Below are 12,158 nucleotides of genomic sequence, written 5' to 3'. Positions count from 1 at the left end.
TTGTAATTTTCTGTGGTAAAAGCGCACATTTGTAAGGCCCCCATTATGAGGAGAAGCCATCGTGCGTGAAGGAAAATCACTTACCGGAAACCAAAATTTTCACGGACAAGAACCAAATTTTTTTCCGTCGGAATATTCCTTTTCACTTGAATATTATGGTCGGACGGCGGCCGGAAAGAGGTCGGAAAACAACCGGTCGGTTGGCCGGTGGTCGGTAGTCAATGGCCGATGGCTGTTGGTCGGAAGTCAATGGCCGGTGGCCGAATTCAAAAGCGGACTTGTCTTCTCAAGGGCGGCCACACATGGGCGGATTGGAGGGTCTGATTTGGACTAATTCGCACAAGGGCGGCTACACATGGCTGTCTCTCATAAGAGAGGGCAGCCCTTTTGGCCTATAAAAGGAGGCCATTTCTACACACATTTCATAGTGTGAAGTTGATGCAACAAGGTGAGTGTGAGGTGGTTAGAGTGAAGCAAGGCGGGAGCTCTATCAAGGGTTTAATCCCTTTGTAAACTACTTCTTCTTTTGAAGTGCTAAAGCCATTGAGTGGCTGCTTTCCCGTGGACGTAGCCCACATTGGGTGAACCACGTATATCGTGTGTACTCTCTCTCTCTCTCTCTCTCTCCTCTATAATCTATTGTGTGTGAAATCTATCTCTCTCCATTAAGTAATCTACTCAAAAATCTATTTAGCTACGTCTTATTTCCTAACACTATGAAAGTGCAAATTGAATATCCAGCCTTGTGTTGCATACATAAATATGGCAACGAACAACAATTTGGTAAAGAGTGACATTGGCAGAATCACCAACATCATGAAGACTCAATTTCAAACCTGTTTCCATGGGAGTGGTAATAGGTTTGCAATCCTTAAGTCCAAACTTACATAGCAATGTCTCTATGTAACTTGTCTGGCACAAGGCAATACCACCATCACACTGCTTAAACTGTATACCCAAGTAATAATGCAACAACCCCAAATCTTTCATCTTGAAAGTAGCATTCAAATGAACAATATGTCTCGCATTTGGTCCAACGATCAGCAAATCATCCACATAGAGACTGACAATGAGAAGTACATCACCCTCACGCTTTACATACAATGTGCTTTTTGTTGGACTGTTAGGAAAGCCTCATTTGACCAAATGAGTATCAACTTTCTCATACCAAGGACGAGGAGATTGCTTCAACCTATACAAAGATTTCTTACATTTGCACACTTTATCCTCTTGTCCTTTCTTGACAAAACCACGGGGTTGCATTACATAAACTTCCTCAAATATGTCACCATTCAAGAAAGTAGTAACAATGTATGATCGATGTATATCCCAACTAAAATGAGATGTGAATGCACATAGAAAACGCATAGTAGTCATATGACAAGTGGGAGTAAAGTCTCTTCATAATGTGGCCCTTTTGTTGTGCATAACCCTTTGCAACAAGTCGAGCCTTATAGCGATCAATCTCACCATCCGGCTTGTGTTTCAACTTGTAAACCCACTTTGTACCAATGGCCTTTTTTACAACAGAAAAATCACATAAAGTCAATGTGTCCTGTAAGTGCATCATATTTGATTACATGGTAGCCATCCAAATTTTGAATTCTATGCTTTAGCAAAAGACAGAGGTTCCTCAACATCACATAAACTAGATACAACCAAAGCATAACAATCTGATGCATAAGATACATGGTGAGAACTTGAACGAGTACGATTAGAGAAAGGTGCATCCAATTTACTGTCACGCAAAGTATGCACCAACATGTCAGGACAAGGGTCCTACGGGGCAAGGCCCAACCTAGGGGGTCAGGGACCTAGGCCAAGGGCCTGGACTGGACCAGTGTGGACTGGGGATCCGCTTAGGGCAAGAGCTAGGAGCTAAGCCTATATAAAGGGCGGTAGGGAGGAGGATCCGATGTCTTAGTCTCCTAGGTCTTACACTGGTATCAGAGCTCAGAGGAGGGGAGAGCTATGGAAGAGGGGGGAAAGACCTTGCATGATGGCTGCATGGTGGCTGCATGAGCTCTCTCTCTCTCTCTCTCTCTCTCTCTCTCTCTCTCTCTCTCTCTCTCTCTCTCTCTCTCTCTCTCTCTCTCTCGTTTTCCAGGAGGACGTGCAAGTAGGAGCCAGCCGAGGGTGGACCTGTAGGATTAACCCCTTATATGGGGATCTACATGATGGGCTCAAGCACCCGACACAGAGCGTGGTGTTCAAGCCGGCTAAGCAAGAGGATCATGGGGTCGAAGGCTGTGTGCATGGCCGCTAGTGCCAAGGACGAGGGCAAGATTGAGGTGCACAAAAGAGGATGGAGGCGGGCTCGTTAGGGTTGCGAGGCACCAAGCAATCGTTTTCAACACAGGGACGAGCCCTGGTTCGCAACAGGATGCTCTCTGCGTGTGTTTTTCTCCCTCGCGCAGTCTTTGTCGCCCGCCATGGTTGGGGTTGGGGTTCTTCGTTTTCCATTTGGGGGGCCGCCCACCGTCAAAGGGTGGCCACCCTTCAAAGATTTCAAGGGGCGTACCCCCCCCCATTTAAAGAGGCGATGCTTTATTAACAAGACCCATTGAACTTAAAAGTGGCCGGTACAACTCTCATGGTGGACGGAGTTTGCAAAAAAGTTGGATTTCAGTTCAACTTTGGATTTTCTTATGCAAGTTGGGATGCCGAAATTGCCATCAAAGCAATTGGATTGGCGAACCAGTCCGGCAAGGCTGCATAAACTGGTATGCAAGACATGCAAATATCACGGAGAATTCGATTGTCCTTCAAAGTAAATCGGAGAGTCTGATTATGGAACAAGAGTTCGTAATCTCTCACGTGATGTCGATCAATTGCTTGTTGCCTTTGGAGGAGGCATAAAGTGTCAGGACATCATGTAGCGAGGAGTAAGGTTCCAAGCCAATGCGACGACAAATTTTCAGATATGAGGTTGGCAATCTCCAAGCCAAAGAGACGACAAATTACCCAATACAAGGTTGGCATTGTTAACGGTTGCAATCCAGGTACGCTTTGCTTATATGCTTGCATTAGATATGGATTGTTGAAATTATATGCTTTCAATATGGCGTCCTAATCGATGAGGTGGTGGATCAACGCGGTCAAGTTTCTTCAAATTTTGTTTCGACCTTGAACATGAACACACAGATCAGGGTTGTTATTAGACACGCGTGCAAGCATGGCTTGTTCAAGGCATAAAAACCTAGCACGACTGGATCTTACCAAGGTTTATGTTTAGCAAACCTTGTCTATCCAAATACCAATGATTGGTTTTACGACGAAAATCAAGCACGGCTTGAGTATAAAACGGTTACGATGTTTTCCAATGGTTAATGTTTGCATTTATTGATACGCAATTGTTGCCTCATTTCTCCATAAGCAAGTACGACTTGGTGTTGTGACAGTAGGGTTGTGCATTGCTTATGAAGCGTATTCTTGAGATGGAGAAAGTATCCCCTCTATTCCATCGCTATAGCATGCATCAGAGGATAGTACACTTTAGACACTCCAAACACAAGCATGGCTTGTGATAGTTATCATATGCATTCAAATTTTTCTGCATATAAAATTGGCAAGCAACAATTATTAGTTTGCAAACCCAAATCAAGCACGGCTTGAGTGAGTACTGCTCTCGTTTACAAGCCAGGCTTCTTGCATGGCAAAGGTCAGGGCATGGCAATGCTTGCAAATCTCATGATGGTTGGCACAGCCTGTTTGCAGGTCTTGTTAACGGTGGCACAAGTGCTCGGAAAGGTTGACCCTTACGTGCAATACCAAGATGCTATGAAGCACATTCAAGAGCTTGGCTTCTAGGCAAGCTGTTTTCCCATGATGCATCGATACATGGATATGATCCACCCATTCTCGGCACGCATGATCTGACGAGCTTTTCAAGACATACGTGGAGCATGGCTCCGTCTAAGTAATCCAGTCAAGCAGATATGACACATGGTACAACGCGACAAGGTCGATTCTTTTTGAATGCTCGCCAAGGTCGATGTTCTCTTGTTATGCCATTGTAAATTGGCAAGAGTATGTATTTGCTATGAGCACACTCCTTTGGGGAATTTCTTCATATGCCTGCAGGATATTTTAGGTCAATTTTTTCTCGCGCAACACAAATGGTTATGCTCTACATTTGAGCAAGCTTTTGACATCTTCAGACAACTGGTTTCAGCAGGATGACCAGTTCTTTGACAATTTTACATGAAGCAAGGCTTCTCCCTTGTGCCAAGGTACTGCCCAATGATTTGGAATCATGGGCAGTGGCACACAAGTTGAAAAAATTGGCAAAATAGGGAATATCACCTCACATAAGCCCTACCAGTCTAAACTGTGCAAGGCACTTATGGTTTTGGTTCTCACGGTTGAGGCCATCGCTCTTCGCACGGGCTTACAATTCTGCATGCAAGGCATGCTAGTAGGTGGATTCAATTCTACCACTTCATGCATTACGTTTCCGCTATCACAATCGCAACTCTGTCAAGGACGGACTAAGGATGGTCGGGCGGGCAAAGTGCCAATGCTAAGTCGTCCTCATACAATCACGACCCCTGTATGGTAGGTGGATCACAATGAGTTTTCTGTTCTTTGGTTACCTCTCTCGATGACAGAGTCATAGTGGAAAACTGTGGAATGCTTATACGATAAGCTGCCATTTAGACATAAGATGCGTAAGAGCACATAGCTTGGGTACACACTCTAAAATCTTAAGGAAAGTTCCTCAACCGAGCATGCTCTTATTCTCTTCCTCTCTCTCTTTAAGGGAATAATGAAAATCTTCTAAGAAGCTTTTGCTACATGTTTCACTAGTGAGTTCTCCTGAGCCAAGATGCTCTAACTCTCAGCTAGAAATTGGGCAAGATGCTATCCACATTAGTCTTCATCGGTTCGACGATTGAACACTAATTGCCATGAGGGCTATGAGCCACACACACTGGCTAAGAGCCATTGTTAAATCTAGGGTAAGGCCCAATTGTTGGTTAAATCTAGGGTAAGGAATAGCTCTACCCAGCGGAGTACACATTGACGTTAATTGACAAGGAAGAGTCCTGTCATTACGGATGTTTAGAGTATCATTTTGCAATGCATGTTTTGAGTGCGGTGCTCGAGTTGAGTTTTTGATAACCTTAAACTCCCATCAGCTGATCTCCACCATGGAGTATAGACGCAGCAATAGGTGGAGATAGCATGGCTGTCCATAAGAGCTAGCCATTTCACTTGTGTGGATATCCGGCTCCCTCTATAGCACTACAGATTACCTATGGACATACTGTTTTGGGGTAAGACCCGCCGGGTAATTGCTACATCTCCCCATAGGCATTGAGGATCATAGTTTGATCTATTCTCGTTATACTTTCAAGGAAAGAATTGCATAATCTACCACGCGGTAGCGAAAAGATTCAACTTTTCAAGTTGATTCTCATCATTCTTTACACGGTTAACTAGGCTGGTTATCATTATCTGCTAATTGAGTAGTTTCTACAAAGGGTCTTACCAAGGGGTTTGACTACGTAGATTCTACCCAACGGGTTTGGATTGCGAAGGCAACACCCAGGGTTTCTAGTGCATTGTTGCTTGGTTTTTTCACCAGGGGGGAGTACAATACGGGTAACTGACCTTTTAGTTCAATCCCCACGGCCATGCCAAGGGCATGTCAAAACAAGTATTTTGGGCTGTAGTGTCCAAAGTACATTACGCTGTTATGAATCCACTTATAGGATTCGATTTGGCACATGTTGTCACATGGAATACATCATGGTCTAAGAACTCAAGGAGTTCGGTTTAGCCAGTGTGGAGCAATGAATGAGGGTCCCTCTCATTCTTGTCGTAAAGTGTTTAGAGCTACCTCCACACACAAGTACATCTTGTACTTGTAGGATGTTCTTTTTCATACATCCTTAGTTGAGACATATTCCACATGTGGCAAATATGAGTCTCTGGGACTAACACTGGCGCCCCCTATTTCAAATATGTGTCACGACAAAGTCCCTAAGTGCTGGTCAAATCTGTTTTCTAGACCATTTTTAGCACGACGTATCTGGAGCAATTTCAATGGCAAAAAATTATCGGATACTTACAATGACTTGTTCAGCTGCAAGTATTGCTAAACAACATTACAGAGGGTTGTTTATACATATAGCAAGGCTATAAGTTGTTAATGAAAAAGTTTCATTGTCTGTACCTAGAAGTGATCAATCTTTCACCTTCTATTGTGATTCAGACATTTCAGCAAGGCTTGCAAAAGATTGCAACTAAAAGTATTTAGTTTCTTTTCAGAACTATTTACATTCCTTTTAATGCGTGCTAGGCGCATCACATTTGCTATAAGTATTGGCAAGGATCATTATGGATATACAGGTTCGGGTTTGTTTTTGCTAAATGCATGCACACTAGGTGTTATGGGCCCTAGTGTTTCGCAAAGGGTGATTTGGAACGGCATGCATATTCCTTAAGTTGTTGCTCATGAAGCATTTTGCACTCTAAGTGCAATATCTCTAGGAGATTACTTTTGGGTCTACTAATCACCAATAGAGGTCATGGATCGGTTTGGGCGTTTGTGGATTTTTTCAAGTTAACCACGATGGTTATTTTGGACATTGTTGATTCCTCACCAATGTTATACACTACAGTGATTCCCCGTTTACCAGTCATCTGGGACGACTTTCTGTAAACCGTGAGGAAAACACACCTTAGTAATGTCAGTTATCCAAGGGGATAGACAGATTACAAAGAGTAATTTTGTGCTGAAGGATAAGCAAAGTGCGTACGTTAGCACCATGCGATCCAATTAGTAAGCATTTATTGCTCTTCTTGGAGTTTACTTACTATTAGTTAATGCATGTTGCGACTCCTCTTCATGTAAAAGTCAGGTTCTCAATCTTGACACTTGTTAGGGTGGGGTTGTTACTGATGAAATTTGCGAACAAGTCAAGGACTTACACTTGGCTGATAAGTTAGGTCAGCAATTTACTTTCACAGAAAGTGAAAAGCGGTACTCTTTAGGAGTCTATACACTAGATGATTGCAAATGGACAACAATGTGGAAAATCAAGATATTACTCTTGGTTTCATTGAACCTCCTGCGGAACTGTGTTCCGGGCAACCAAACAACTAGATCCATGAGGGATGCCACTTGGGAAAACATTAGTGTTCTTAAGAAGAAGTTCTCCACTTTTGTTTTCGAGGACGAAAACTCTTCTTAAGGGGGGAGTAATGTCAAGACAAGGGTCCTACGGGGCAAGGCCCAACCTAGGGGGTCAGGGGCCTAGGCCAAGGGCCTTGACTGGACCAGTGTGGACTGGGGATCCGCTTAGGGCAAGAGCTAGGAGCTAAGCCTATATAAAGGGCGGTAGGGAGGAGGATCCGATGTCCTAGTCTCCTAGGTCTTACACAACCATTTAGGCATACCTCTAGCCTGCTCATTCTCAACCCTTTTCTTAACACTATAACCAACAAAAATCCATTTGACAGTCTTATCATCCAATTTTCTTCACTGCATCTGTGGCACCAAAGCAAATACCAAACATCCAAAAATACGCATGTGCTCAATAGAAGGCTTTCTATCATGCCGTGCTTCATAAGGAGTCATAGACTGCAAATCTTTGGTAAGAAACCTGTTAAGGCAAAGGTTGACTTTTGACCATACATCGTGCCATTTTTGGAAGGGACATGTTTTTCCTCTCATTAATATCATTTTACTGAGGTGTATACGGAACTGTACTTGGTGTTTTATCCCACGACTAGCCAGAAATGCATTAAATTCATGAGACATATACTCCCCTACCTCGATTGGAACGAAGGGTGCCCATAGTACATGTCGAGGGGTTTTCAACCATAGGCAGAAGTTGTTTGAAGCACATAAATACTTTGGACTTTGCTTTAAGCGGATACACCCATGCATGCTTGGAGTAATCATCAATGAAAGTCACGAAGTTACCCACAAACATCAATATGCACAAGCTATAGCCTGCCTGTGGCCCTAACTGAACCATCATTTGGAAAATTCGAACGTTGCATCTTACCCAAAATACAGCCTTCACAAACATGTTTGACAGGTGCTTCAAGAGGCAGCAAAGAAGCAACCATATCAGATTTTTGCAAACGCAATAAACTGGCAAAATTCAGATGCCCAAAACGTGCATGCAAAAGTTTTGCATTTGAAATAGCCTTAAAATCCACAGCTGCATTTGCAAAATTCTGCCCACACTTGTCATACAAAGTGAGCTTATACAGCCCACGTCATAAAATGTCAGATGCAACATTTTTATCATAAAAAATGAGATTATGTACTGAAGATATGTCATCCTCAAAATTTGACTACAAGACCAAGTCTAGCAACAAGTGCAAATATAGAAAAAAGATTCTTTTTTATTCCAGGTACATACAATGCATCAACAAGTGTAAAAGAATTGCCATTTGCAGCAGTAAGCACGATCTTTCACTCCCTTGACCGGATGAGAGGCATTGTTGGCACAAGTGACTGAATTCCCATGAGGGAAATCCATGAGAGAGATAAACAAGTCACAATGAGAGGTAATGTGATTTGCATCACCACTGTCAAAGTACCTCACACGAGCAGCTGCAACAGCTGACAAACATGCATCATGGACAAAAGGATCATGAATGTAATTTGCACTTAAGGCCCATTCTGCATCAACAATAGCATCACAATCTCCTTTCATAGAAGACTCAACAATAGCTGCATTTGTAGTGGAACCAGCCTCTTTCTTTTTAGTCTCTTTTGCCTTCAACTTAGGACCCTGCTTGATCATGTGATCATTAGCTTTACAATAATGGCAACGTATCTTCTTTTGCCCCTTATAACTAGAATTCCCAAACAAATTTCTTCCAACAGAAGCATTAGGAGTATGTGTTTTACCACTCACAAAATAACCATGAGAAGTAATTACATTGCTGTTACCACCTTTTCTTTGAGCAACAATAAAGGCCTGTTCAACTGCATGCTATCAAGTCTTGTTTTTTTTCTGTAAAGTGACTCTTGCAACAGCAATGTGCATAATGCATGAAACTTGACAACTTCTGGATTTCCTTGGGTCATAAGTCTCAAAGTACTAGCAAAAGTGTTGTAAGAATTTGGCAAAGCATCAAGAACAGTCTGCACAAGGAAACTGTCGAAAATGACTTCGCTTGTAGAAATAAGTTTCTCATTGATATTTTTGACACCAGCAAGGAAAGTTTCCATATCATCTGCCTCATGTATAATCTTTGACTCCATCTCTTTATGCAACAATGCAATTTTAGCCTCATTGCAACTTGCATAAAGCCGAGCCAGAATATCCCAAGCCTGTTTTGCAGATTTTGCTAAACGAATGTGAGGAGTAATAGTGCTCTTCACAGACAACGCAATCAATGCATGAGCCTGCACATCTTTAATATCCCAATGAGCTTCTTCAGTCGTAGGTAAAACAACTCTAACAACAATCCTGCCACCAAAACTTGCACTATCCTCAACATCGGCTGCATGCTCAGATGCAAGACGTACATCGATGACCTTCACAATATTCTAGATACCTTTTGACACAAGGACATGTTGCATCATATAAGCCCACATAGGGTAGTTGTCCCCATCCAATCTATCCTTAGGTAAACATCTTGAACGCATCTGTGTTGTTGTCAGCCATGGCAAATGCTGCACTTGATGTGAAAACTGCTCGAAAAGAGGAGAACGAAGCGGGAACAATACGTGCTATATACACGAACCATTAAAGACTATATGGGACCTATTATTCAAAAAATGGCACTGACAAAAATTCTGCACAAATTTACGAAATTGCCTACACAATGCTGTCTATAGTGGAAACGAAGGCAAAAATGAGCCCGAATCAAATGAGCCCCAAAATATGTGTCTACATGTAGACACTCGCCAAAGCTCATAGAAACTAGAGAAAGTAAGTAGGCGCATGCTGGAGTTGCCCTCGGGAGGACGCAATTTGCTCTGATACCAATTACTGGAATTAGGGTTGCAGCAAAACACACACAGCTTGGAGAAGATGAAGTAAGCACAAGGCACACAACAAAGAGTGTATTATTTAGTGTGCAATGGAAAGATAGATAGCCCTAGAGTGATGGGTGTATATAGAATGAAAAAGGGAAAAAACCTCCTAGTGAGGGAAAAATGCCTCGGCGGTCCTAAGTGTCTTCACACACCCTATTACCACATGTATATGGTAATACCAATCGCCTTCAACATCTCTTTTGAAAAAGACATTTGTCAAACACATATCATTAATTCTTGCATGTGCAACGGTATAAAACTTTGTACCTACCTCATCTCCCTCAATGACCATGTTCTCTTTGTCTTCATACCTTGCTCTAGATAGCATATCTGCCATTGAATTGTCCTTCCTTGCTATATGCTTGAATACTAGATTCAAGGATTGCATGTAAGATATGCATCGCATCATTGCAATGTCAAGACTTGAGAAATTTGTGATCAGAGGCAAGAAATCAGTTTCTACTACCACAAATGTCCCTATCAAGTACTCCTTGTCGCATTTCAATGTTGTGACTACTCCCATAATCTTTTTTTAACTTGTGCATAGTCTCGTCGGTGAGAACTTAGAACCTTAGCCCCAAATCTCACCACATACTTGTTTCCTTCTTCATCATCTTGTCTTATTGCCCATCCAATTCCTGTAGAACTTGTATCTACTGTCACAATCACTTGTTTTCCAAATGTATAGTCAATTTTTCTCAAGTTTGGTGATGGAAGAAGTAGCTTTTCTAACTTTATTATGGTTTTTGTATGCTCCTTTTCTATTAAAACTTTTGATTATTTCTCATTAACTGATAGAGAGAATTTGATACATGTGCATAATGTAACAAGATAGAAGACGCATGCACCCAAAGATCTTTGCGTTATTGTTTTGCATGTCTTTTGATTATTTTTGATTGCATCCACCTTCGTAGGACAAGGCCTTCTACCATAAGGACCGCACATATGCCCCACAATCAACATTTCATTGACTCTAAATACACACTTTTGCCTTGACATGGTAAGATTGAACTCTTCCAACAAAATCTTCTCACAATCTTCAATATGGTCTGCAACAAATTTACGACACTCCTTTTAATCTATCTATAGCTTCATATTTGTCTTTCTCTTCACATCGTTTGATATGCAACATCATTAAGAAACGACATTGTGATTTGAGGTGTGAAGTCACGTAGAACGTTATTGATCCCGTTCATCATATGTGTAACTGAATAAGTTGCTCCTTGAGGTAAGGTACACATCCTTACCAATCTCAAAGGTGTTTTCATTGTTGTGAAATCTCTACTTCCAATAAGTAGCTAAAATTGATCAGAATTTGAATAGAGGTCTTCCATTGAATAAATTGCCCTTCCTACAAATGCCTTTGTAAATTCATCCACAATTGGTCCTCTATCCACCTTCTTGATAGTAACCCTATTTATAGGTCGAATGAAATGCAAGGCTCCATTCATTTTAGGCACAATGAACTACCTGTTTGAATATGGTGCACAAGAAGGCTCCAAAATACCCATGCTAATCTTCTCATTGAGTAACTCTATCAACTTTGACAAATGTGCTTTTGTGATCGGAATTGGATGTAAGTTCCAAGGTACATGGGGGATAGTGAAGATCACGATAGGTGCAACAACATTAGGACGTCTTCTCTTCTTGTGTCAAAAACTCCTCACAACCAACCTTCAATTCTTTTAGATATTTCATTGTGAACTTGTGTCATGTTCTTTTTGGATCCCTAAGATTTGGCTACAAAAAGTCTTCTAGCTTTTCCATGGAATTTGATGTAAAGGCAAGGCCATTGATCTTACTTTATTTGCCACAATTTTGTACTTTGGTCTCTACTCGCACTTCCAATCTTTCGTTGACATTAAGTGCTTTCTCATTTTCAAAAGCCTCAATCAATTCATACATTTTCAGAGTGCACATTTCCTCAACATGGCTTCCATATGGCAACTTAGAATTCATTGTAGCCTCAAGCTCATACATAGTATCAACGTAAGAAACCTTCTCAGAGAAAGGTGAAATACATTCACTATCCTCTATAAAACCCATTTTTTTCCTCTTATTTTGTACATTATATGCATGTTGACGTCTAGCTCTCTTCCTATTTTCAAGATTCATGAAACATACTGACCCATGCTCTGTTATC

The sequence above is a fragment of the Adiantum capillus-veneris genome, chromosome 2 (assembly GCF_014529385.1).
Source record: "Adiantum capillus-veneris isolate H3 chromosome 2, ASM1452938v2, whole genome shotgun sequence".
NCBI classification, from domain to species: Eukaryota; Viridiplantae; Streptophyta; class Polypodiopsida; order Polypodiales; family Pteridaceae; genus Adiantum; species Adiantum capillus-veneris.
This window is presented reverse-complemented; position numbering follows the sequence as displayed.